The sequence below is a fragment of the Hirundo rustica genome, chromosome 2, assembly GCF_015227805.2.
Source record: "Hirundo rustica isolate bHirRus1 chromosome 2, bHirRus1.pri.v3, whole genome shotgun sequence".
Taxonomy (NCBI): domain Eukaryota; kingdom Metazoa; phylum Chordata; class Aves; order Passeriformes; family Hirundinidae; genus Hirundo; species Hirundo rustica.
Window position 1 is genome coordinate 89720175 of NC_053451.1, and position 22566 is coordinate 89742740.

At 36.3% G+C, this 22566-nt stretch overlaps 1 long non-coding RNA gene across 1 annotated transcript; it reads left to right on the plus strand.

Annotated features, from left to right (window-relative positions):
- Positions 1-805: 805 nt before the first annotated feature.
- Positions 806-14569, plus strand: LOC120749428 (uncharacterized). The gene is made up of 5 exons (XR_005699654.1): positions 806-933; positions 1295-1345; positions 13051-13112; positions 13659-13705; positions 14258-14569. It is a non-coding gene; the product is annotated as an uncharacterized LOC120749428 (long non-coding RNA).
- Positions 14570-22566: the final 7997 nt, after the last annotated feature.

Consider the following 22566-nt stretch of genomic DNA (forward strand, 5'->3'; position numbering starts at 1 on the left):
AACTATGAAAGAGGGATCTTTGTAGTACAATAAAGGATGGAAAAAGAGATAAAGCTGGGGATAAGAGTGGGCCTGTCACTGCATCCAAAGAAGGAATAAAGTGATGACATTTACAGTGACAGATGAGACTGTAAAAAGAACTCAGGACAATTTAGAGAGGGAAATTTGATATTTAAAAGAAAGGGCTCTGATAATTAAAAGTAGCATTACATTAAACTGTTACGCATGTCATTAGTGACAGAAGGGAACTGGTGCCTTTTGAAAAGTTAATGATTCGCACAGACCTGCTCTTGAAACTTTGTATGTAGTAAAGTTCACTTGAACACAGCATACTGTATGCAACACGGCATAAATTTTCTCTGCGTTTCATAGTGGGAAATAAGAAAGTTATATGATAATATGGAAGGTGTACTGTAAATACCATATGCCAATGTGTGCACAGTGTGGGTGTGTATGTGTAGAATCGTTGTACGCTGGAGGTCCAAGGTAGAGTTGAAAACCCAGCATATATAAATATTGTCAAAAATGCTCATTCTGTGGAATCCTTGGAAAAGGCAGGGTGTCTTTTTCTCAAGGCACAGGTTCACACGTTTTATTTTTGTCTTGTTTGTGTTTAACTGGATCTGTTCAACCTAGTGTGCCTATGGCAACAGAAGATAGCTTAAAGAATAACCTCTAAAGGTGGAGTGTATTTAAAGTGAAAGAACACAACACATGCAGCCAATTTATATGTCTGGTGCAGCTGTAATGGGTTAAGAGACCATTTATAACCTAGTTCTTCTAGCAGGGTTTTTGCCCCAATGTACTTCGGTACAGGTGGGAAAACAAGACGGATTGTATGTCCTTCAGTGTTCATGTAGGCTGGGAAGTGGGAGGAGAAAAACAAAACAAAGCTGAAAATGAGTGTTGAATGGGCTTTCCCAGGATTCCCAGGTGGGTTTCACGTATTGCCTAATGCTGAAAATGAGACAGATTCAGCTTTCTGTACTGGTTGTAAAGGCTGAATTATCTTACTCTTACTATTGTTCGTGACTTAGAGTCAATACACAAAGCTGGAGCTTATTTCAGAAATTCTCTGTGAATAAGAACTATTTTGCGTTCTTTAATATTTTTTTCATTTTTACGGATAAGGATAGAAATTGGTCTTAAGCTCACAAAATATTTTTATATATATGCATAAGATAAATTCTAAATTAAAAATTATATGCAAGAGCAATGTTATTAAATTCTAGAAAGGAGCATGAAATTAATACTTATCCATTAGTCTGAAAGGATCACAATTCTTTTTTTGCAGAAATATATGGTTAGCTCTGTGTGAACTGTAGCAAAGTTCTCCAGGAAACAGGTGAGTTACACAATAAAATAATCTATGACAGGAAAACAAAACACACAGAGAAGTACCTATATGGTGAGATATCATTCTTTAGCTCTCTAAATAACATGTTTAAGCAGTGGCAGATAAGAATGAAGCTGGAAAATAATGTAGATTTAAAAATAAAACACTATTTTTATGATCTGAGCTGACTGCATTGAAATCCTAAAGAGGAGCACTGATCAATCACTGAAAGTGTCCTAAGATCATTTTCATATAATAATTATGTTTATTTGCTATGGAGAAAATAAGGCAGCTTAAGGTCACCCTCTCCTCTGTCATATAATGTGTTATCCCTGTAGTGCACCTTTCCACCTAATCATATGACATTAAAAGACAACCAGGGAAGCTCACTTCACAGAGGAAAAAGGACTTTCTTTTAAAAAAGCCTGTATTCCTGATCTTAATAAGTTAAAAACAGGCTCAGAAAGTTCAATTGCTTTATTGGGCTGATTGAATGTTTCTAAGGAAGTTGTGACCACAAACTATGAAAATCTGGATTATCCTCTCTCTCTCTCTCTGAGGCTCAGATGAATATCTAAACACAAAGGGGAAAAAAAATATTTTTCTTCTCTAGCCTGAAGAGAAATAGTCAAATTTCATTAAAGTTTGGATAGCTTGCTTTCTCTGTCTGTGCATGTGCGTATATATATATTTAAATATGTGTTTGAAATTAAAAAAATGTTTTCGGAGGACAGTTCTGAAAATAGTAGCCCTGTCACAGAGTTTCATTATCTACATCTGCTTGCAACTGCCATTAAATTCTTATTCTTCAGATCCAATGGAACATCAAGGAAAATAAAAACCAACAGTTAATTTACAAATTGAGAAAGGTCAGAGATCACTGTGCCTTGGCACTGAAGTACTTTAGAATAGGAGCATGTGTCCTACTTTTCCTAGTTACTGTGCATGAATCATGACTTTGAAAAGCCAGTTCTGTGGTCTTTGGAGTTAGAGTTCTCCCTGAAACCCTGCTGGAGTGCAGAGCTGAGCAGGATCTCCAGCATTCAACAAAGCCACCACATTGTTTCAGTCTCCAAGCAGCTGCTTTATACCGTCCCCATGGCTCCAGTTATAGCTGGCTATTACTCATCTGTGTTAGGTGAGGTTGGAGGAGAGGAACTATCACTGACTGGTTGTCTGTCCTCTCACAAGATCCCCAGATACATCTCACCCCAGTAGTCTGTGGCCCATCGACGGAGCTCTTCTCTTTCTGGAGCACCTATGCTTTCCTGTGCAAAATATCATATTGGGTTTGTAACTTAGGCTTGCCTCTCCTAGGAAAAGGAAAATTAGTTCATAAAATAAGTTTATTAACTATCTTCAATAAATAGTATTCTTCATGAAAAATACTAGTCTGGTTGTGGGATTCTGTGAAGGTGGGACTGAGAGGAGATTCTGCCAGTGGTAACAATGTGGTCTGTATGATGGAAGAACTTAAAGGTACAGTGCACTGTAGAGTCCAGCTGAACACCTTTTGTATACTACTACCATTGTTTCTGGAAATGGATGGTTTTGACCTCCTTGTTTTAATAGCTACTCAAAGGTCAGATTATTGTCTGACTCTCTATTAGTCAGCTTGACTAAGTGATTGAGTGTGTCACTTGTAAATGCTTGTTCAGCTCCAACATCTGCAGCTGGGGTAGCAGCCTCCATGAAATTCCCATCATATCTGGGCTGCACGGGGGAAAAGCCACAGGGAAACAACCACCTGTGCCCTCATCAGGATGTCCTCTCAGTGGTCTTCCCAAGGAAATACTGCACAGCACTAGCTCCTGGGTAGGAGTGTTTGATAACTGCCTGGTTTACCTCAAGTGACTCTATTTATAAAGAAGTGAAAGAAAGCTCCAGGTGGTAAAAGTTGCAGAAAGGAGGATAAATGAAATCTGAGAAGCAAATGGTAAAGGAATCTATTGAATATAAATCAGCCACTGGAATTTACATCCCAGATTTTTCTCATTGCTACATGTATTTGAGATTTTGCTATATTCATTTTGCATCAGGAAATTCTTAAGATAAGTAGATACTGTTCATACCTCTACATATATAAGATTAAAACAGTGGGGTAGTTTTGAGGTAATGTACATTAGTTTATTCCTCTCTTTTTTGTGGAGTGACTTCCATAGCTTATTTGGATTGCTTCTCTCCTGATTCATAATTTCAAAATAAAACAAAGAACATTCAACATCCAAGGAGAAAGAAAGAGCAAGCTTTGCTTTTAGAAATGAGTTTTCTCTGCCTATGCAGATATGTTGAGACCATTCTACTAGATCATTTTCTTCAGAAAATTTTATATTCTGTGCAACTGAAGTAGAGAAAGAAATGCAAAGGAGAATTCTTCTTTGGGAAGTACTGTTTTGTCAAAGTAGACAATGAGGCATAAATAACTGGAGAGAGAAAAGAGATGAGGAAAGTCTTTTCTTTTGCTCCAATGAGGGCCAAACTGAAGAAACTGAGGTGAGGTCAAAGGAGGTGTGCATAACATCCTTGGATTTCATAAGGACCAGTCAAAATTTCTACAATGACAAATTCTGCTAGGCTTCAGTGTCTTTACTGGCATTTGGAATTGTGGTTTCACCACTAAAAGACACATTGGGCCCCCACTCACTGTGCTGGGGAAAGAAGGATGTGGAAAGAAGGATGAAATCTGCCTGAGTATGCCTGTGTACTTTTCAATTTAAACTGGAGAAAGTTCTGTTTACATGAATTAAAGCCTATGGGTATTTTGGCGAACTTATTGAGAACAGTTTACTTGTCAGTACACAAGAAAAGTTCCTAACAATTGACTTTCTTAAGAGATTTCTAGGTCTCTGTTCTTTTCATTTTAGCATTTATCTCACAATTTTATCTTCCATTTTAGCTTGAAAATAGTTTAAGAGTGCAAAAGTAAAGCTGATAATACTGATAAAATACAAAAGAACTTAAAATGCCTAAGCATTTTAGATGAGGTTTGAATTTGAAATTATGCTCCTTTTTCTGTTATCACTATAAATTAGTTCCTTCTTTCTTTTTTCTCATTCATTAACCTTCCTCTCAGAAAGAGAGGCATTCCAGACATAGTGCCCCACAAAGAAACACTGTAGACTTGTCCTGCTCACTTGTATCTTTGACCTGAGAGGAGGAAAGACAAAAACTGCTTGAGAACAAAGTCAGTGAGTTTTGGAAACCTCTGGAGCCAAAAAGTGCTGTGAATGTTTTGATTGTGCAGCCTGCCTTTGAAAGAGCTGCCATTGCCATGTGAAAATTAATAAATCATGAAAATGTTATCAACTGCACTTACAAAAATGTAGGTGACATTTTCTTTAAGCCCCTCTGAAAGCTTCTCCTGCCCACCCCCCCCCCATTATGTTTTTGTCTGTTTCCTCCCTTCTTAGAAGAAAACTGTTATTGTGATTTTAGATTCAATATCCAGTTACAGTAGGAGCCTGATTTTTCACTTTTTTTTTTACTTTTTGGCAATAATAATTTAAATTTTTGAATTAGTTCCTGGCTGAGCTTTTTCAGTCATTGTTACATTTGGTTGGTGCGTGGTGTGTTGTTTTTTTGGGGTTTTTTTTTTTTTTATTTTAGAAAAATATTGGGTTTGCTCACTGCTAATGATTGATTTTGAAGCTAAGAGAATGATGCCTGACTGGAAAAATAAAAAATAAAATTTAAAAAAAAAAAAAAAAATGCCAGCCATGTCAGCCATCTCCAATTTTCAAACAAGTTTTTTGTAACATGATTGTGAGTGAATCCCTATTGACATGAAACAGTATCTGAAAGTCCTGAGCATGAACTGTCATAACTGTCTGAGCATTTGGATAAGCTCAATCACAGATTTAACTATAAGACTTTCACTGTTTTTCTTCTTTTTTTCCAGTTTCTTGTCATTTGGGGAAAAAGGTTATGTCTCTTCATGGACTCTTGTTAGTAGCAGATAATCCTTCTTATTGACTTAGGCAGACAGAAAAGACTAGTATTAAAGTACTCAAGAGAGGTCACTTGAATTTTAGTAGGCATGGAGATGATCTGGTTTTTTTTGGTTTTTTTTTTCCCTGTACTTTGGCATTCTGGAAACAAAATTCACTGGGGATATTCAACAGAAACAAATATGCTTCTTCAGGAAGAGGCATTAATCAACAGTGGTCTTGCATCAGGACCCTTCAGTCTTTTATGTGGCCAGCAAACATTCCTATCAGGGGGGACACTCACCTCTCCTCTTAGTTCTGAACCACATCAGAAAAGGTTGTCTACATGGGCTGAGATACAAGCTCATGCTTACTTCCATTTTTCTCATTTTCCTTTGGGTTTTTGTTTCTTTGTCTCTCCCCAGGTTCCATTTAGATGTATTTTTAATGTGAAAGTTTTCCTGTTCTGAATCTTTCATGATGGCTGAGTATGTGCAGCTGGTTGTATTGGAGCTTGCCTTACAGTTAGTGGACAGCTGCCGATGTTTAGCACCAAACATCAGCTTGTTTCATCCAGCCTCCAATACCTAATGCTTCACTCTGCTGGAAAGCACAGTGCCTCTACACTCCAGTGCTCTATAGTTACATATTTATCTTCCACATTTCTTAAGGCAAAGCTCACTGATGTGTTTCTCTGATGTCTTCATAATTCAAATACCATGTTTGCTGTCAACAAGTCATCTGATTCAAGAACTTTTGGCTTTTATTTTTTTTTTTTAAGAGGAAGATGAGGAGTAGCCACCTTCACATATTAAAAATATTATGCCTCTAGGGGACCGGTCATTATCCTGCAGTAGGTATTTCAAGTTGGCAAATCAATGGAGAAGATCAGGGATGAAGATGAAAGACACAGCTAGTCTTGACCCTTGCCACTTCTATTTTTTTAAGTCTCCTTCAGTGCTGATCATGCAAAGAGTTGGGCTTAGGCTTATTTTACCACCAGCCAAGGTAAAGAGAACTCATCCTCCTTTTGAACTTATCCTTCTTTTCTCCAAAGGCTTTTTGAAACAGCCTCAGGTTTAGGGTTAATGTTTTGTCTTTCTATTGCTCAAGACTTTATTCTTTGCCTAAGGAATTTGTAAGAATATTCCTTTCTTCTCATGTTGTAATGACCATCATGTCATGACAGTAATGATGACAATCATGACAGACGATCCAGCTTTACACCCCTAGAACTAGGAATCGGAGTGCAGGTATGTCATCAGAAAAGCTTTTTTTCTGAAACAGGGCTAAGTATGATAAATGAATAATTTACTTTGTGGATTGCTGGAGATTGTTCCTTTAATGCAGAAACATATTCTGCTTTATAGTGAACCCTGGAGTGTGAAAGTGTGTCAGGTATTAGAAAGCAGAAGGCTTCTCCATATGGACACAGACAAAGCTATTTTCTCTGTTGCTCTGCTGAGCAAATTTTAAAAGTTACAAGTTATTTTGTAATGGATGAAGGCTACCTGCTATTTTGTTTCAGTTGGTCAATTCCATTGTTCTATATACACCAGTAAATCAGCAGCATTTTGAGTGAGCTAGGAAGCAATTAAAATATACTCTTCTACCTTTAAAAGAGATTAATATACATTAACCTCACTGTGACACTCTTGGAAAAAAAATGTTTTAATGACAGCAAGATCTCAAAATAAGGTTTATGAAAAGTTCAGGAACAGAAAAGTTCAGGAACAGAAAAGTTCAGATAGAAGTCTGTTAAAGAAAGAGAGAGAGTCTAGTACCTCACTTGAAACTGGTTAAATTTGCATGATTTTAAAGGCATTCAACACTTCCTTGAAAATATAATGTCTTTCAAAGAGTGTGCTGTAAGCTTCCTCCTCTGAACCTGTATATTTGAGATGCTGTAAGGTTTTGTGTTGTAAAGTTTCATGTTATTTTAGTCATCAAAAATGCAGAAACCTCATGTGACTAACATGTGTAAAGAGGTATCCATGCTTTCCAAGCTTAGTCTTCAGGCTGTGGTTGAACATGGAACTCCTTTTTGATATTATGAAGGAAAACACTTAATTTTTTCCACAATTAATTCTGCTGAAGAAGGAAGATTTTCCTCATAGTTCATTCCCTCTACACGTTTTCTCAGCAGTGACCATCTCCTATTAGTGCAGTATTTAAACGTATTCTTGATCATGTAAATTTTAGCATATGCTTCAACATAACTGGTGGAACATTAAGCCTCCAAAGTGCATTAGTCACAGTTTTAGATTAATCCTTAGATTAAATCTCAAATGAGGTTTTAGTAATCTCTTAGATTCCAGCTTCTTCATAGTGTGTAAAGATTTTAATTTATGAAATGTTCAACACTCTCTAGCTTGCTCCTTAACAGATGTGACTTAATCCCTCTTTGTGCCAAAATTGTGCCTTGATTTATCTGTTTTTAGTGTGAAAGGATGGGAGGACCATGGCAGGAAGGTCACTAAGGACTTGTGAGTTTCCAATCCAGACACTTTTCCTCTGTCACCAAAATGCTGCCTTGTATTCTTTGAAAACGATGAAAAAATATTTTCTCTGTAAAATCAAAACATGTTTTTACACTACACATAATATGTTCCTTCAGTGGTATAGGAGTTGCAGAATTTAAAGTCTGAAGCAAAGAAATAGCTGGTTTTAATTAAGAAATTCATTGGCATTAGTTTTACTTCAAACCTAACAGTCCTCAAAGTGCCATTTTAACTGCTTTGGTTTCAGAGATAACCAGGTCACCGCGACACTTATTTATTCCCAAGTTTGGTGAGCTCTGCCTGGGAGTCTGTTCTGCTGCGGTTGCTTCCTTTAGGAGATGTCTGAGTAACATATTCATGGCCCCTGTTTGATAGAACCATGCTCTAAACATGTGTGATCTTGTGTTAGCATGTGAGGACTGATTACAGACCTTTAAACATTCAACTAACTCTTCATGTTATTATCAGGATAGTTTGGGGTTTTTAACTGAAGCTACTGAAATGTCAGTCAATGCCCTATTTTGTTGATACTGGAATAATATATCTGACAAATATTGTAAAAATGAATCGAAGCAAAATTTGGTTGGGTATTCTGAAAGGCCATTTCTTTACATTTGTTTCTGACTTTTCATATATTTCCCAACAAAGATCTGCATAGATAAATATATTCATATTTCTATAAGCTTTTTTTTTTTTTTTTTTTTTTTGTTAACCCAAGGTTTAAGTATTGTAGTTATTCAATTTGGCAATCTTTGGTTCTTAGTGGGATTGCATGAAAAAACACACAAACAACCCTTTCTCACGTTTGAGCACTGTGAGTAACAACTCGCAGTTGGTACTGTGAAGACAGAAGATCTCCTGATGAAAGTATCTCATTGTCATCTCTGAAATGTAGTTACAGCATCAGAGAATGTGGAGGCAGCATTGTCTCATTGAAGAACAAAAACAGCTAGATCACTACTTTTGTTTATGGTTTTATACATAAATACTAGCCCTTACTACTACTTCCACACCTTTGTTCCTTCACACCCCAGGCTGAAATAGACCATGTTTCTTCTGGTGTTTTGGGGGGGAGGGTTGTTGTGTTTATTTATTTGTTTGTTTTTACTTTTCCAGTTTGTTTTTTTTTTTCCCTTTGGTGCTCATGCTCAGCGCACATAATCTTTTACAATGGGAAGTTTGCTGATTCCTTTTTGTGACTTCCTGTTGGTTCCCATGAGGTTCACGGACAAAGACTTCTACTAATAATGCCATAGAAACTTCATCTTCAGCTGATGAAAAGGTTTTAAAAATTAGGAGCAGAAAAAATTATGTTAACAAAGCATATTTATTTATAGACATGATAAGTGCTTTATGATCTGGGAGCAGTCAGATTTTATCATTGAGGGTGAATTATTGAGCACAGCAGTATTTCTAGTTAGGAGGTAAAATTGATCTGGGAAAAAAGTAGTTTGCATTATCAGTTACTTCTCTGTCAACCTTCTATGTCTCTTGATCAAGAAACGAAGCCCTTGGAAAATGAATGTACAAAACAAATGTCTGTTGTACAGCAAGATGTTCTTTAATTTACTTCCTTTTGTTTAAAAGTGATGTCTGTTTAGCACATTGGTTTAGATATGATTTAAAGCAGTTGACATGACAGATTGAAAACTTAAAATGTAGCATGAATAATACACAGTAAATTTATGTTGCGATGTTTTTATTCACTAGGGATCCCTGAATAAGTTAGCAGCACTTGCAGCCACAACTTGTATACAGGGGAATAATTGGTATTTATTCCTTTCTTCCATGGAGCTAACTTTTGTATATGTGTGTATATATAGATCTGTACACACATATATGTATGTACATGTTTGTGCGTGTGTATACATGCATAATATATGAGTATGTGTATATGTATATGCATATAGTCAGCTGAGATTCACACACACACACAATCCATGCAGTTTATTAACAGTTAGCATATCATCTCTAAATGGAGCTTACTGCAATTTGAGATGTGCCCTGCTAGGAGCTAATGAGCAAACTCCTGCCTAATATTGACAATTAATCAGGCATAAAAGCATCTAGGATCAGGACCCATTGCCAAGCATAGAAGACTCATACAGACTTCAATGAAACATGATATGTGAACAAATTTGTCTAATTGTATATCAGTCCTATGAACAAATTCCCACAAAAACACTTAATTATCCACAGTACAGAAGCAATGCATCTATCTCAGAATGTTGCTGGCTTTTTGGTTTGTTGTAAGCCATTTACCGTAACTAATAAATTGAAGGAAGTACCATTATGTTTTCTTGCCAGTGTTCCTATTTTAATTGGCCTTGTATACTTGAGCCAATATCTGTGCATTGACTAGAGTAACTGAGTACTGATTGTACCATAAAAAGTGATCACTATTGGCTGAATACTTTTCTTTTGTTGATGTGGGAAGATTTGCTCTCAGACTGATAAAATTAATCTCACAAGTCAAAAAAATCCCCCAGACTAGCAGTAAAAGGTTAAACCTCACAATTTATAATAAAAAAATAAAAAACATTATTGCAAATAGGGAAGACATGTATTTGTTCAGATTCTGTGAGCTTAATACTGCTAAAAGATCTGTTATACAACTTTTTTTTTCTTCTAGAATGAAAACTGTATACCACTTTCTAGTTTAAAATCTTGGTACAGGCTTTTTTTTTTTTTTTTTTTTCTTTCTTTTTTTTTTCTTTTTTTTAGCAACATCAATAGAAAGCCTGTTATGACACACAACAGAAAACCACTTGAAATATTGCTGTTACTCACTACAGAAGAATGATTTGTGCAAAGATAAGATGCTTTGGCCTTGAGACACACATGACTAAATTGGGTAGTTTTCCTAAGAAGCATTCTTGTTGAACTGTTTTCCTTTCCCATTTCAGTTGACAATATGGATCTGTAGTATATTGTTGGATCTGCTGTGTGATAACACAACAAAGCCTGTGTTCTGCTCTCAGCAGTGCTATTTATGCCTTGTAACATTTTTCAAAGTATTGCTTTAGTGTTCTTCCACTGTTCAAAAAAAAAAAAAAAAAAAAAAAAAAAAAAGAGGCGCAATCAAAACAACACAAGATAACCTGCCCCCAAAACAGATAAATAAATAGATAAAAACAGAAGACCAGCTAGAAATCAGATTCGAACCTGGATATTTCCCTGACAGTGAAGCCCCTTTTTCAGTTGATTTGCAGAGGAGGAGCTGCAAAGTCTTGCAAATGATGTAATATGAGCCAGAGTCCATCCACTCTTTATGACTGGAGAAGGCAAGAGTTACTCAGATCTTTTTCTTAAGCCTACTACTTCAAATGGAGAGCAAGGACTGTCTCTGGAACTGGGCTGAGGGTTGATGAGTAGCTGTCATCCAAAAATCTCCACACCAGTGAGGGCACAAGCTGCAGTCTCAAGTGGAAGGCAAGAGCAGTGAAACAATCAGGTTATGCATCTAATAATTTTTATTTGAAGATGGCTGATAGTAAGAAAGCTCAGTATGACTGCTGAGCTTTCATATTGAAGTGTATCTTCATGTCATCTCTGGGAGAGACCCTTTGGTCCTGGATGCCAATCAGTTGTGATCAGCCAAAAGCTGAAGTGATATTTACTCATTGCTGGAAATCAGGGAAAGAAGCAGGAAGAGATTTATGCTAGGCAAGAGCACAAGGCTTAAGTCATCCTTAGGCAGCAAAGAGAATGGAAATAAAAGGCTGCTTAAACATTTATTACTGGTATATTTTGGAATACACGGGTCACCAAACCCAAAACAAGACTAAGCATGACTTTCCCTTATACTCAGAATTTATATTTTCCTGGTCAGCACTGAATTGTTTGACAATGGTTAGCTTTTAATGTTGAATGTATGATGTGTTTGTGCATGTCCATGTCTCACCTACAAATAAAAAATGTGATGGCCACTTGTAAAATGATGAATTTCTCAAAGTTACAGTACATAGTGGGATTACAAAACAGGAAAAGATATCTCCAATAACTTATATTGAGGTGATTATTATTATTATTATTATTATTATTATTATTTTCTAGTAAGCAAGGGCAAGAAAATAAAGAAAGAATAAAAATTGAGGAAAAAAGAAAATGCAACACTTCATTAGTTGACTGTTGCTTCCTTTAGCATCCCAATATCCTGATAAAATGGCTGAATAACCTCTGTGGCTTCAATATAGATTGAAGTGGTTTTTTGCAGCACAGAAAGATTTTTTTTTTTTTTTTTTTTAAATGAGTGTAGGAAAAAAATTCATATAAAGGACATTATATTCTTGAAAATAAACTTTGGAAGATGGGTTATCTTTCTATTAAGGACATCTCTCATTTTGTATAGATAGATAATTTCCTCTTTTTTTGAAACATTATTTGTCTTGGCTGATCACAATAAAAGGGAAATATATTAACAGCTGTACTGTCATAGATCTGCTTTTCTCTTAATTCATAGTAAATCAGCAGTTTCATGGATAATTTGCTACACCCAAAGCATGCAGACACGGAAATACAGCCATTACAGAAAATTTTCTGCTGTAAGGAACAGGAAGAAAAACTCTGCTGAAATCAGACATAGCACCTTTAAGGTTCCCTTTTTTCTTGCTATCTTTCCTATATAGAGTCTTTAGAACTCATGGTATCTCCCAAAACAGTAAACATTATTTCTTTTTCAGCATTAAGTCTTTCCTCACCAAACTCACAGTCTTACAATTAGGAGTCAAGACAAAACTATGCTAGGTTTAGCTCTTTAGGGCAGCACTCTAAAGCAGGAGATTGCTGAAACTTTGATCTCTCTTTAATTCCCCCTGCAGCTCATGTTACTTTCCTACAATTTTTTGGCATGGTCTCAGGACCACACTAACTTTAAAAGGAACAACGGCCTTTGACCAACTCTAGGTTGTTCAATTTTTTCTACACGTTTATCTTCTTATCCATTTGGAGTATCTGAATGGAAAATATTGAAAGCAGTTCTTTAACACGTGCATTGCAATTGAAAAAGAAAATAGCTGTGACAGTATATGTGTGTATATATACATATAGGTACATATTAATATATGAACATATATATATGTATAATAAAAATACAATATATAATAATAAATACATATGTATCTATGGAATACATATGTGTGCATATATCAAGTTGAAATTTCAAGACATCACAGAATGGTTCTGTTTATTTTTGACTCTTTATTTTTAATATGATAATATATAAACATTTTTAAATGTTTTGTAAATTTCTTTGACTATTGACTCCTCACCCTGCTTCCTGATTCAGGCTCACTGGGACAGAGCAACAGTGTCATCCCTGCAGACTGTGAAGAAGCAGGTGACATCAAGGTGAGGAGCAGATCATCTTCCTCAGCACATGGGAGCTGTCTGATGTTCCTGGGAGAACGGTCCTCAGTGTAAAAAATTTCTTGAAGGGCTAAAAATATTTAGCAATTGAAAGCAAACTTTTGAAAATAATTTTGGTATTTGTGGGGTTTTTTTGTTTGTTTTTGTTTTGTTTTGGGGGTTTTTTGGGGTTTTTTTTTCCCCTTCCCCTTGGAAAATTAATGAAAAAGAAAAAAAAAAAAAAAAAGAGGGAAGGAAATCCTATGTCAGAAATGTTTATGTTAAAAAATACACTTGCCAGCTGGCGTGAGCCTGAGCTGTTTTTGAGCCTTGTCTCCAGGCTGTATCAATGTCTTGAAGACTGATGTAGAGCTACGTGTGAGGCTTGGAGACAGAGAATTGCAGTGCCTACCTACACCAGCCAACAGTTTTGGGATACCTATAAACAGGGCAATTGTGGAGTTTCCCAGTGCATTATGCTGTTTTGCCTGTGTGCACTGGTGATACTCATGTTTAATTTTCTTTTAATTTCCTAATTTTCCTTTTTAGTGGGGACACAGCCTCTTTTCAAGACAACATAAAAATAAGCCATGAAGGTAATGCATAGGTGAAGTGACGAATTTTTGAGATAGCCACAGTTTGATACATACAAAAGTTTTTGGACTCTGGAATGAAAAATAATTTCCCTCCAGACTAGTGAGGTTCTTTGGAGAAGCCACTATAGTACAATACTTTTATCCAAGAAACACCATGTGTCTGTTTCTCCAGAAAGCATTGAAGTAGAGTCCTAACTGAGAGGTTGTAATAAAAATGTAAGTAGTCATGGGATTAGAGGTGAAGTTCTTTCTTGAGTTCCAATCTCTTTAAAAGGGAGAAAAAAAAAGGTTAGGAAAAATTGAGTAACTTTCAAGGTGGAAGAGGGATTTAGAACCAAAACTTCTTCCTCCAGATCTTTTCCTTTGAGCTCAGTCTGTAGTACATGGTCCTCAATTGCACTGTGTTTACAGTGTTGTGTATATGTTGTGTGCTGTTCTATTATTTTCAATTTTTTTTAATCTATTGCACCTTTATTACAATATGATGCTGTTAACAGAGGAAGAAATTAGTTAAATTGCTGACATAATTTAAAAATACTGAATTTTTTTCAGAAGCATTTATGAAGTTCCTACATTACAGAAGTTCAGATGACTGCTAAAAGAAGGTGGTACTGTTTGTACAAATATTCAAAATTTTAATAGTCAAAACTACAGAGTAGGAAGGGAGAGGTAGACTGTGCAGAAGACAGCATAAAACTGGGGTTTAGTTCCTGAGAGAGGCTGTGAAATACAAATCATTAAAACTTTGTAAAGGGACAGTATAGCTTTTTAAAGGAAAACTTCATAGTAACACAGTCACAATTAAAATAAAATGTAAATTTCATGTTTATGTGCCTCAGAGAAAGATACTGAGACAGAAGTTAATAAGAGAAACAATTTGTGTTAGCATTCATTGCAGTGAAATACCATTTTTTGTTCCTAAGTTAGAATTATCAAGGAATGTATTATAAGTCTCAGGAACATAATTTTTCATTACATATCTGCCTTTTCATATGATAAGTAACTTTTTAAAAATTTATATAAGTTATGCTTGTAAATGTCCTTTAAATAACCTTCAAGCATTTCTTCCATATATTGAAGATAAAGGAGAAGCTTGATTTTGATATTTTCCTGATTTTAAATGCCGTACAGAAAAATGTGTATATATTTCATGGTTTAAACATGTATAAGCTTTACATTTTCTTTTAATGAGGACATTAGAAGCAAAAATGACATGTGTTGTGCAATGTTGCTGCTACAGAAGTAGGAAATAGAGTACAAAATTTAGGATTTCTGTCAGTGGTAACTTGATTATTTTGGTGATTTGGATATGAACATTCTTAATTTTAAGTGTAGCAGAGCAGCCACTAAAGGCAGGAGGATGCTGCCTTGGTCCTGAGCAGGCTATCAGAGCCACTGCTTCAAGCTGACTTTCAGTGGGGTGTGCCCCTTGTATGCAAGAAAAGCCAGATGAACTTCAGCTCCCCGCCCGCCTGAATCTTTGCACCGCTGGAAACGGGTGACTAATAGAAAGAAAACATCAGCAAGAAGCAGAGCAAAGAGGGGAAAGGGCTGGAATAAGAAAAGAAGCCACCAGAAGAGCTGTTCAGCAGTGTTCCTCACCCACCAAACCCAATTGCATGTAATGCAACAGCATAAACATGAATCCAAATATTTGGAATATTTATTGAAAAGGCTATGTAATGTTGTTCTTTTCTCTTAACTTTCTTTCAGAAATTTTTGCTGACTAGAGCTGATTGCATTTAAAATTTTGTGATTTCAACTTGAAGTGATCTAAAGTTATTTACTAATAGCAGAAGATTCATTAGAAATATTTGTAGTTCACCCCATTTTAACAGAAGGTACATTTAATTAATTCTTTATGAAAATACAGGGGAAAAAACCCAGAACTTTTAAGTAAAATTTCTTTAAGTCAAAATGGAAACTCCCTCAACTTATCATTTCATGAAACAACTGTCCATGTCATTATATTGTTTTTGTTAATATAGATTATGCATTTAAAGTTTCTGGGTTCAATTGTTCAACAAGTTCTAGAGGACAGCTTAAAGGAGATTCAAGAGAATATATTTTCTCTCCCTAAAATTATCCAGCCAAAGGTGGCTGCAGCAAACTTTGTTGCTCCTCTTTAGAAACAAAAATCACCTTTGGGCCAAGAAAAAGAATATAAAATTCCAGACCCTGAGGAACTGATTGAGAAAACTCATAACTAGCAAAATACGTGAAAAAACCAACATTTCCCAAGTCTTCCAGAACTACTGGAAAAAGAAAAAAAAATTCCTTGTGCATATTAAAAAATCTTGCAAAAACATATCCAAATAATCGTGTCAAATATAATTTCTCATTAGCCTTATATAGGTAAAAATGTTTAGCAACACTAAACAATAAGGTATTCAAAATATAGAACATCTAGTTTAATGCAGATTAATTTTTAACAAGAATTCCTATGCAGTAGGCAGATAGTTCCCACATTCCATTGTGATTGACAAGCCTGACATATGGAATAGTTCACAAATTCCCAGGTGACTGACAGATGGAGAATAGAAAGGCGGATAAAGTTGCCTAGAGAGCTGAGGACGATTTCATATTCAGCGGTTTTGATCAAAAGGATTCCAGATCTCACACTAAATTTAGCACCGCTGGCAATTAGTGCATGATTTATTCAGTCCTTTCATTTGCTGGTTGACAAATGGAAAACAAGCACAAAATTAAAAATAAGTTTATTTCCAGCATTTCAGATATTTAAAATGTGTGTGTCTTTGTTTGCACATAAATTAACATGAGATGAATTTATAGTGAGATTAAATCTGAAATGGAGATGCAAGCAATAAATAAGAGCTTTTTTATGTATCTTTCAGGCAGAACAGGTGTTTGAATTAAGAAATACTAATATGTTTAGCAGCATGACTCCACCTTTAGCATTAGGGAGTTGATGTTTCCCTAAATTTAGAATAATCTTTCCACAATTTAAGATTTTTTCATAAGCTTCCAGCATAGGTGACCATCTGTAAGTCAACACTAATGCTTTTTAGCCCAATAATAATAAAGAACAGCTATCCCCATGCTTTTTGAACACAACTGAAGAGCCGCATTTTTCCTACTGATGTGTCTGCATAATTCCTACAAGTGGCAGTTAAACACAAACACAGAGCAAGGGAGTCTTCCCAGTAGTGGAAAACGTCATTATTTGTGAAAAATAGAAAGGAAACTCTTCAGATCTGCTAGCAAAACTTGTTGAAACCAGAATCCAGTTTCTCATCCATTCTACTTGCTTTGGAGTGAGAAGTCACTTCCTCCAAAATGATGAATTCATATGAGCCTTTTGAATAGAATATGGCAATATCTCATCCAAAAATGGGGAGCACGGTGTGCTATTCCATTCCTGGGGGAACTGTGATCTGGGAAGTTTCAGATGTGTAGTTTCAATGGAGAAAACAAACTATAAATAATGATAAGAAATATTAATTTCTAAATCTAACCCTGAATTTAGTGAGCTTGTGCTTACCTTCTGAAGGATAATGCAGATGACAAAAAATTCTGGGTACAACTTTTAAAACCCCAAGTACACTTCTAAATAGATTGTGGAAAATACCATAATTTGCAGGCTGTAAGCCTGTAAGTCTACAAAAGGTTCTCTGTGTGTGTGTTTTTTGTGGTTGTTGTGGATTGTTTTGTTTTGTTTTGATTGTTGTTTTTTGGCAACAAATAGAGGGATGTTAAACTAATCTGAATGCAAAGAAAGCCCAAACAAAAAGTTGCAGCTCTTAGCGAAAAAGTGAAAGCTACTGATGGTAAATGAAATGTTTTAAATCCTGAGACTTAGAGGACTGAAAATAAAACCTGCATGCCATCATTTAAAACTATTTTCTAACTTGCGCTATTAATTTACCTTTTTTTTTTTTTTTTTTTCTTTTCTCCCCTGGCGTCAGAAACTTGTAAATAGTAAAAGACAGTGGTGCAGTGTAACTCTGTAGCTACACCTGTCTCCTAAGAGAGAAACATGTTTCCAAAGTTTCTGCGGCAACTCGGCTCGTTGCTTTAGGAAGTCACTGAGCCAGCGTGACACCAGCGCAGCCCAGCCTGAGGAGCGCAGCACCCTTTGTGCTTCCTTGTGCTCCGTTTCTCATCTTCACAAGGACCTGTGGTTTATTACTGCCATTTTCTCCTCCTCTGGATATCACTTTTTTGCTCCTAGCAGCAACCCAAAGTAATTCTCAGGCAAGCAGCCTCGGAGCAGCATTTTTTTTTTTCTTTCTTTCTTTCTTTTCTTTTTCTTTTACAGAATTCCCACTCCACTCCCTTCAAGCACTAGAGCAAAGTAAGATCATTGTATCTCCATAAATGTGATTCGTCTCAGACTTTTTTGCACCTCTGAAACACAATAACTGTCTCCCAGCTCCTCCCCTTCCTCTATACTTATTTCCACATCTAAGAAGAAAAAAAAAAAAAAAAAAAAAAAAAAAAAAAAAACAAAAAAAAAACCAAAAAAACCTAAATTACAAAACACACAAATAAAATAGTAACCCCCCCTCCCCCCCCTCAAAAAAAAAAAAACCCAAACAAACAAACAAACCCAGTAAGGGTTGCATTCACAGTACCTACAGCTGTGTGGTCCAGATAGTAACATTTGAGTAATGCATAGAATACACATATTTCTTGGGATGAAGGAGAGCATCTCACAGAGAAAATACATATGGTAGAATGTCCCTAGCAAATCTAGGAAAATAGACTTTTTATCTGCTCATTTAAGTTACAATATTTCCTCTCTCTACTCCAGATCCTAAAAGATGAACATTTGATTCACTGAATCGCTGGGATTTACACATATCTAAAACTTGCTTGGTCCAAAATATTTTTCTTCTCCTTTAGGGACAGGAGAGAAGGCAGCAGGAATGAAAAGGGAAGTACCATGCACTCACTAAATCCTTCTAATTGGCTAAGAGCCTGGAATATCCTCTCCACTTGGGAAAGGTAGAGAGCAGAGCTGCATCATTGTTCTTTACCCTATTGCATCTAAGCAGCAAATGTCACCATTAAAAAAAAAAAAAAAATAAAGGTAGTCTGCTTTCATGGGCACAACCATGGAGCTGCCATTGTGCAGGAGACTCTAACTGAATGGTAACTCTATCACTGTTTTCCAAGATGCACTTGTTTTGCTCTTTTTAGTTTTTCTTCGTGTCCCTTTCAGGTTTTTTTCCCCTCTTTCCGACAGATAGGAAGAGAGTGCTTACTGGTTTCTGCTAAGGCAACGTCTCCTTTTACTACACAGCTACACAGACTTAAGACATGCATTTAAAATGTAATGTGAAATTCTGTAAATTCAAATTATTCCAGGCAGGTTGGATCCACTCCAGACACTGGATTTTTTACGCTTCTGTCCTGTGGTTACCAATGCTTCAACATTCTTCATTATTCTGTGATGAGTGTTGTTGCTAGCTTTGTACTAGTATGCTAGGAAGAGAATTTTGCTGAACTGGAAGTGGAATTGATCCAACTTTCATCTCTTCTTTCTTGCCACCATCACTATGAGTCATCTCAGAGACATTAAGGAGTTCCCAATATGTATATATCATGGGGGTTTTTTTCATATGTGTTCTTCATTAGCCAGATTTTATATCCTCGAGTTAAAGATCTGTCTTGTTCAGCTTTTGGCAGTGACCTCCTGCACTTAATGATGGCATGATCACCGCTCTGATTCCTCTTTCTGTGAAGCAAAAGAGGAATCAGAGAGGAAAAAAATTTGTCTCCTTGTGAGGTTTTTTTGCTGCACTTGAGTGAATACCAAAAACCAATAGTTAATTTCTTTCCTGTGTAGCTCAGATAGTTCATTTGGTGGATTGTTTACTACATTGACAGTTTTTACATGGTATTGTTTCTTTGCCATGACTACATGACTAAACTTTTAGATAAGATACTTGGAGAATAATGAAGAGAGTGAATTCACTGGTAGCAAAAAAATCAGATTTGAGTCACATCTTCATGAATCTGTCTTTCATTATTTTACCAGCTGGAGTTTATATCCATCACTATTTTAGCCTCTGCTGATTTTTCACTTCATCATAATGTTTTGGTTAAATTCAGTAATCCTCTTTCTGGGCCAGATCCTGCTTTCAATTATGTTAGTGTAAATCTAGAAGAACCTCACTGAAGGACAATATAGGTATTTTTATTTATTCCAGGGTAACACAAAATGGAGACTATCTGCTCTACATGTGCTTCTAGGTCCCTATATTAATCTTTAAAATCTCTTTATTTGTTTACAGACACAGCATTTTTCCTAAAAAGCCTTTATCACTTGCTCTGCCTGTGTTGTAAGGAAGGAGAGAAGTGTTCTTCCCTGATATTTTTTTCTTAGCCCTTTTATTTTTCTCTCCAGACACTATATTATGTGTTTAACTACTTAATATTATTTCCTCCCTGTCCACCCATCTGTTTATTTTAGTTGCTTCTTCCTCTTGGCTGGCTTCTGTATAGACTCTCCCCATATGCCTGCTAGGAATGTGAATGAATATGATTAACAAGCACTGAAATGCACAAATAAGATCTTACACGAAACTCTGTTTCAGGATCTGCGTATGGTGGGTGTTTCAGATCGTGTCTGCTTCTCAGCACATAAAATATCCTGAACAGAGGTATGCAGACAAGAACGAGTCCACACGGTGAGATGGTGCTTCCTTGCAGCTGATAAATTTTGTGAAGCGCTCCTTTCTGCCTGATAACCCTCTTCATGCACTGTAGCAACAGTGGCTAACAGCTCTACAGAGGAGCATGTGCTGTGCATTTGCATCTGTGTGGCAGATACGCAGAGCGGAGTCCTGCCAAAGCCTCTGGAAGTGTCACATCTTACATGGGTGTTGCAACTTCCTCTGCCTCTGCACAAGCCCTACCGCTGTTGAATTCTTCCAGAGTTCTGCTGGCTTTTACACATATAATTTAATCCAGTGTTACTTCTCTGCATGAAAGTACCCTGTGGAGTTCTGCTTGCTGAGGGCTTCCTGTTGTATCAGACGCTGCAGCAATATGCCAGAGACCTTAGAGTCTTTGTGATAAAGCAACAGGTTGGGAGAGCTGAGAAATTAAGACTGTGGGGGGGAAAATAGCAAAGATGAAATTTACCAAAGCTTAGCATAACGATTGCTGTGACCAGGAATAGCTATCAGCTCAGCAAGTTATGCAAAATAAATCCTGAACCCATGTACCTTGCCTTCTGAAGGCCCTATCTGAATCATCTTAAGGCTGATTTTCTGAATTATTTAGCTGTATTTAGTAGATCTTCCTCAGCTGTGGGCAATCACAAAAAATGCAATCTATCCCAAAAAGAAAGTTTTCTGCCAGGTAAGGGGAGCTTCAGATGCCAAGCCAACACCCTTGCTTCAGCATTAATTCTCAGTCAGCAGATGTTACTCATGGGCTTTCTGTCCCAGGAAATGGCAGTGCCTGTCTTTCATGCACTTTGAACTTATATCTAGACAAACATGTATAGACCAAATAGAAACAATATGTATTTATTTTTCCGTTTGGCCAGGAATTTGAAAAGGATTCATTTTCAATTGGCCTGAAAATTCTGTTTGTAAAAGTGCTGCCATAAGTGGTCAATTCCTTGATTGCTCTGGATAATACTGGAAAACCCTTGCTACAAATAATTTTCAGTGATTAATGATTTACATTTTCATAGTAAATATATTTGGCTGCTATTGAATCTTCTTTGTGCTTGAATTCTGAAAGTCTGGTTTAGTCCTACTGGCACCATTCTTGTTGAAAAAGACCCTTAAAAGAAGCTGTTGCAAAGTGCTTATACTAGGAAGCCCAGTCACAAGGGCCACAGCCATCCAACAGCAACACAGAAATGGTGCCAGCAGGCTCATGACTGCTCACTGTTCGACTCCACAACTTAAACAGAAATCCAAAAACATAAAATGTTTATCTGTGTTTGAGGGGACAGTGCATGTATTTCATAGATGTAAAAGGAGGTAACTGAGAAAAAATACTATTTTCTTGAACAGAATAGGAAGTGAAATCAATTAAACACACTATTCACCAATGAATAAGTCCTATGTGTTGATCAGATTCCAGAATATGCCCAGTGAAAACTTGGCAAAAATCCAGAATTCAGTAGGACCTCAGTTTTCCAACTGTGTGTGAGTCTGAGTAGGTGTAGAGCTCCATTGACAGGGCTCCCAGCCTGCTGCACAGTATGGACCTTTGGAAAGAAAACTTGTGTGCATCTGAGTATGTGTAACTGGTTACATATTTGGAACCCAGATTTTATCATTAATAATAAAGTCAGAGCTAAATGGTTGGTGATAAGTTGCTGAAATTCAGAGGAAGAAATTTGAAAACATATGGTAAGGTTTGGTTGAAATCCAATGGAATAAAGTAATTGAATTTTGTACAAAGGCCACAGAAGGGAAATGGAAAATGTGCAATAATAAATTAATGTGTGGCCAAGGGTTATATGTCCTATCCAGCAATATATACACCAGAAAGTAAAAAAGGTCAATGTAGGTAAATAAAGATGTGAAAAAGTCATTAAGGGTTGAGACACAGGCATATGTAAGGTATAAAACACACCGGTATGAGAGTGATCTGGAAGTATTAGAGAATGAATTTCACAAAAATATTATGAGGAAAGCAGAGGTGAAAAATGAAATGAGGTTCACAGAAAAGTTTAGATATACATTAAGGCATTTTTCAAGTGTCTAAGGAATGGGAAGTGAGTGAAGGAGGCAGTAGTGCCTCAAAGAGAACAGAAGGATAATTTATTGAGAGGTAGATGCTTCACAAGAATTAAATGTTTTCTTTGATTTATTGTTCATAAAAGGAATGGGGGACATATGCCAGGAATAGACAAATACCAAAGGAAA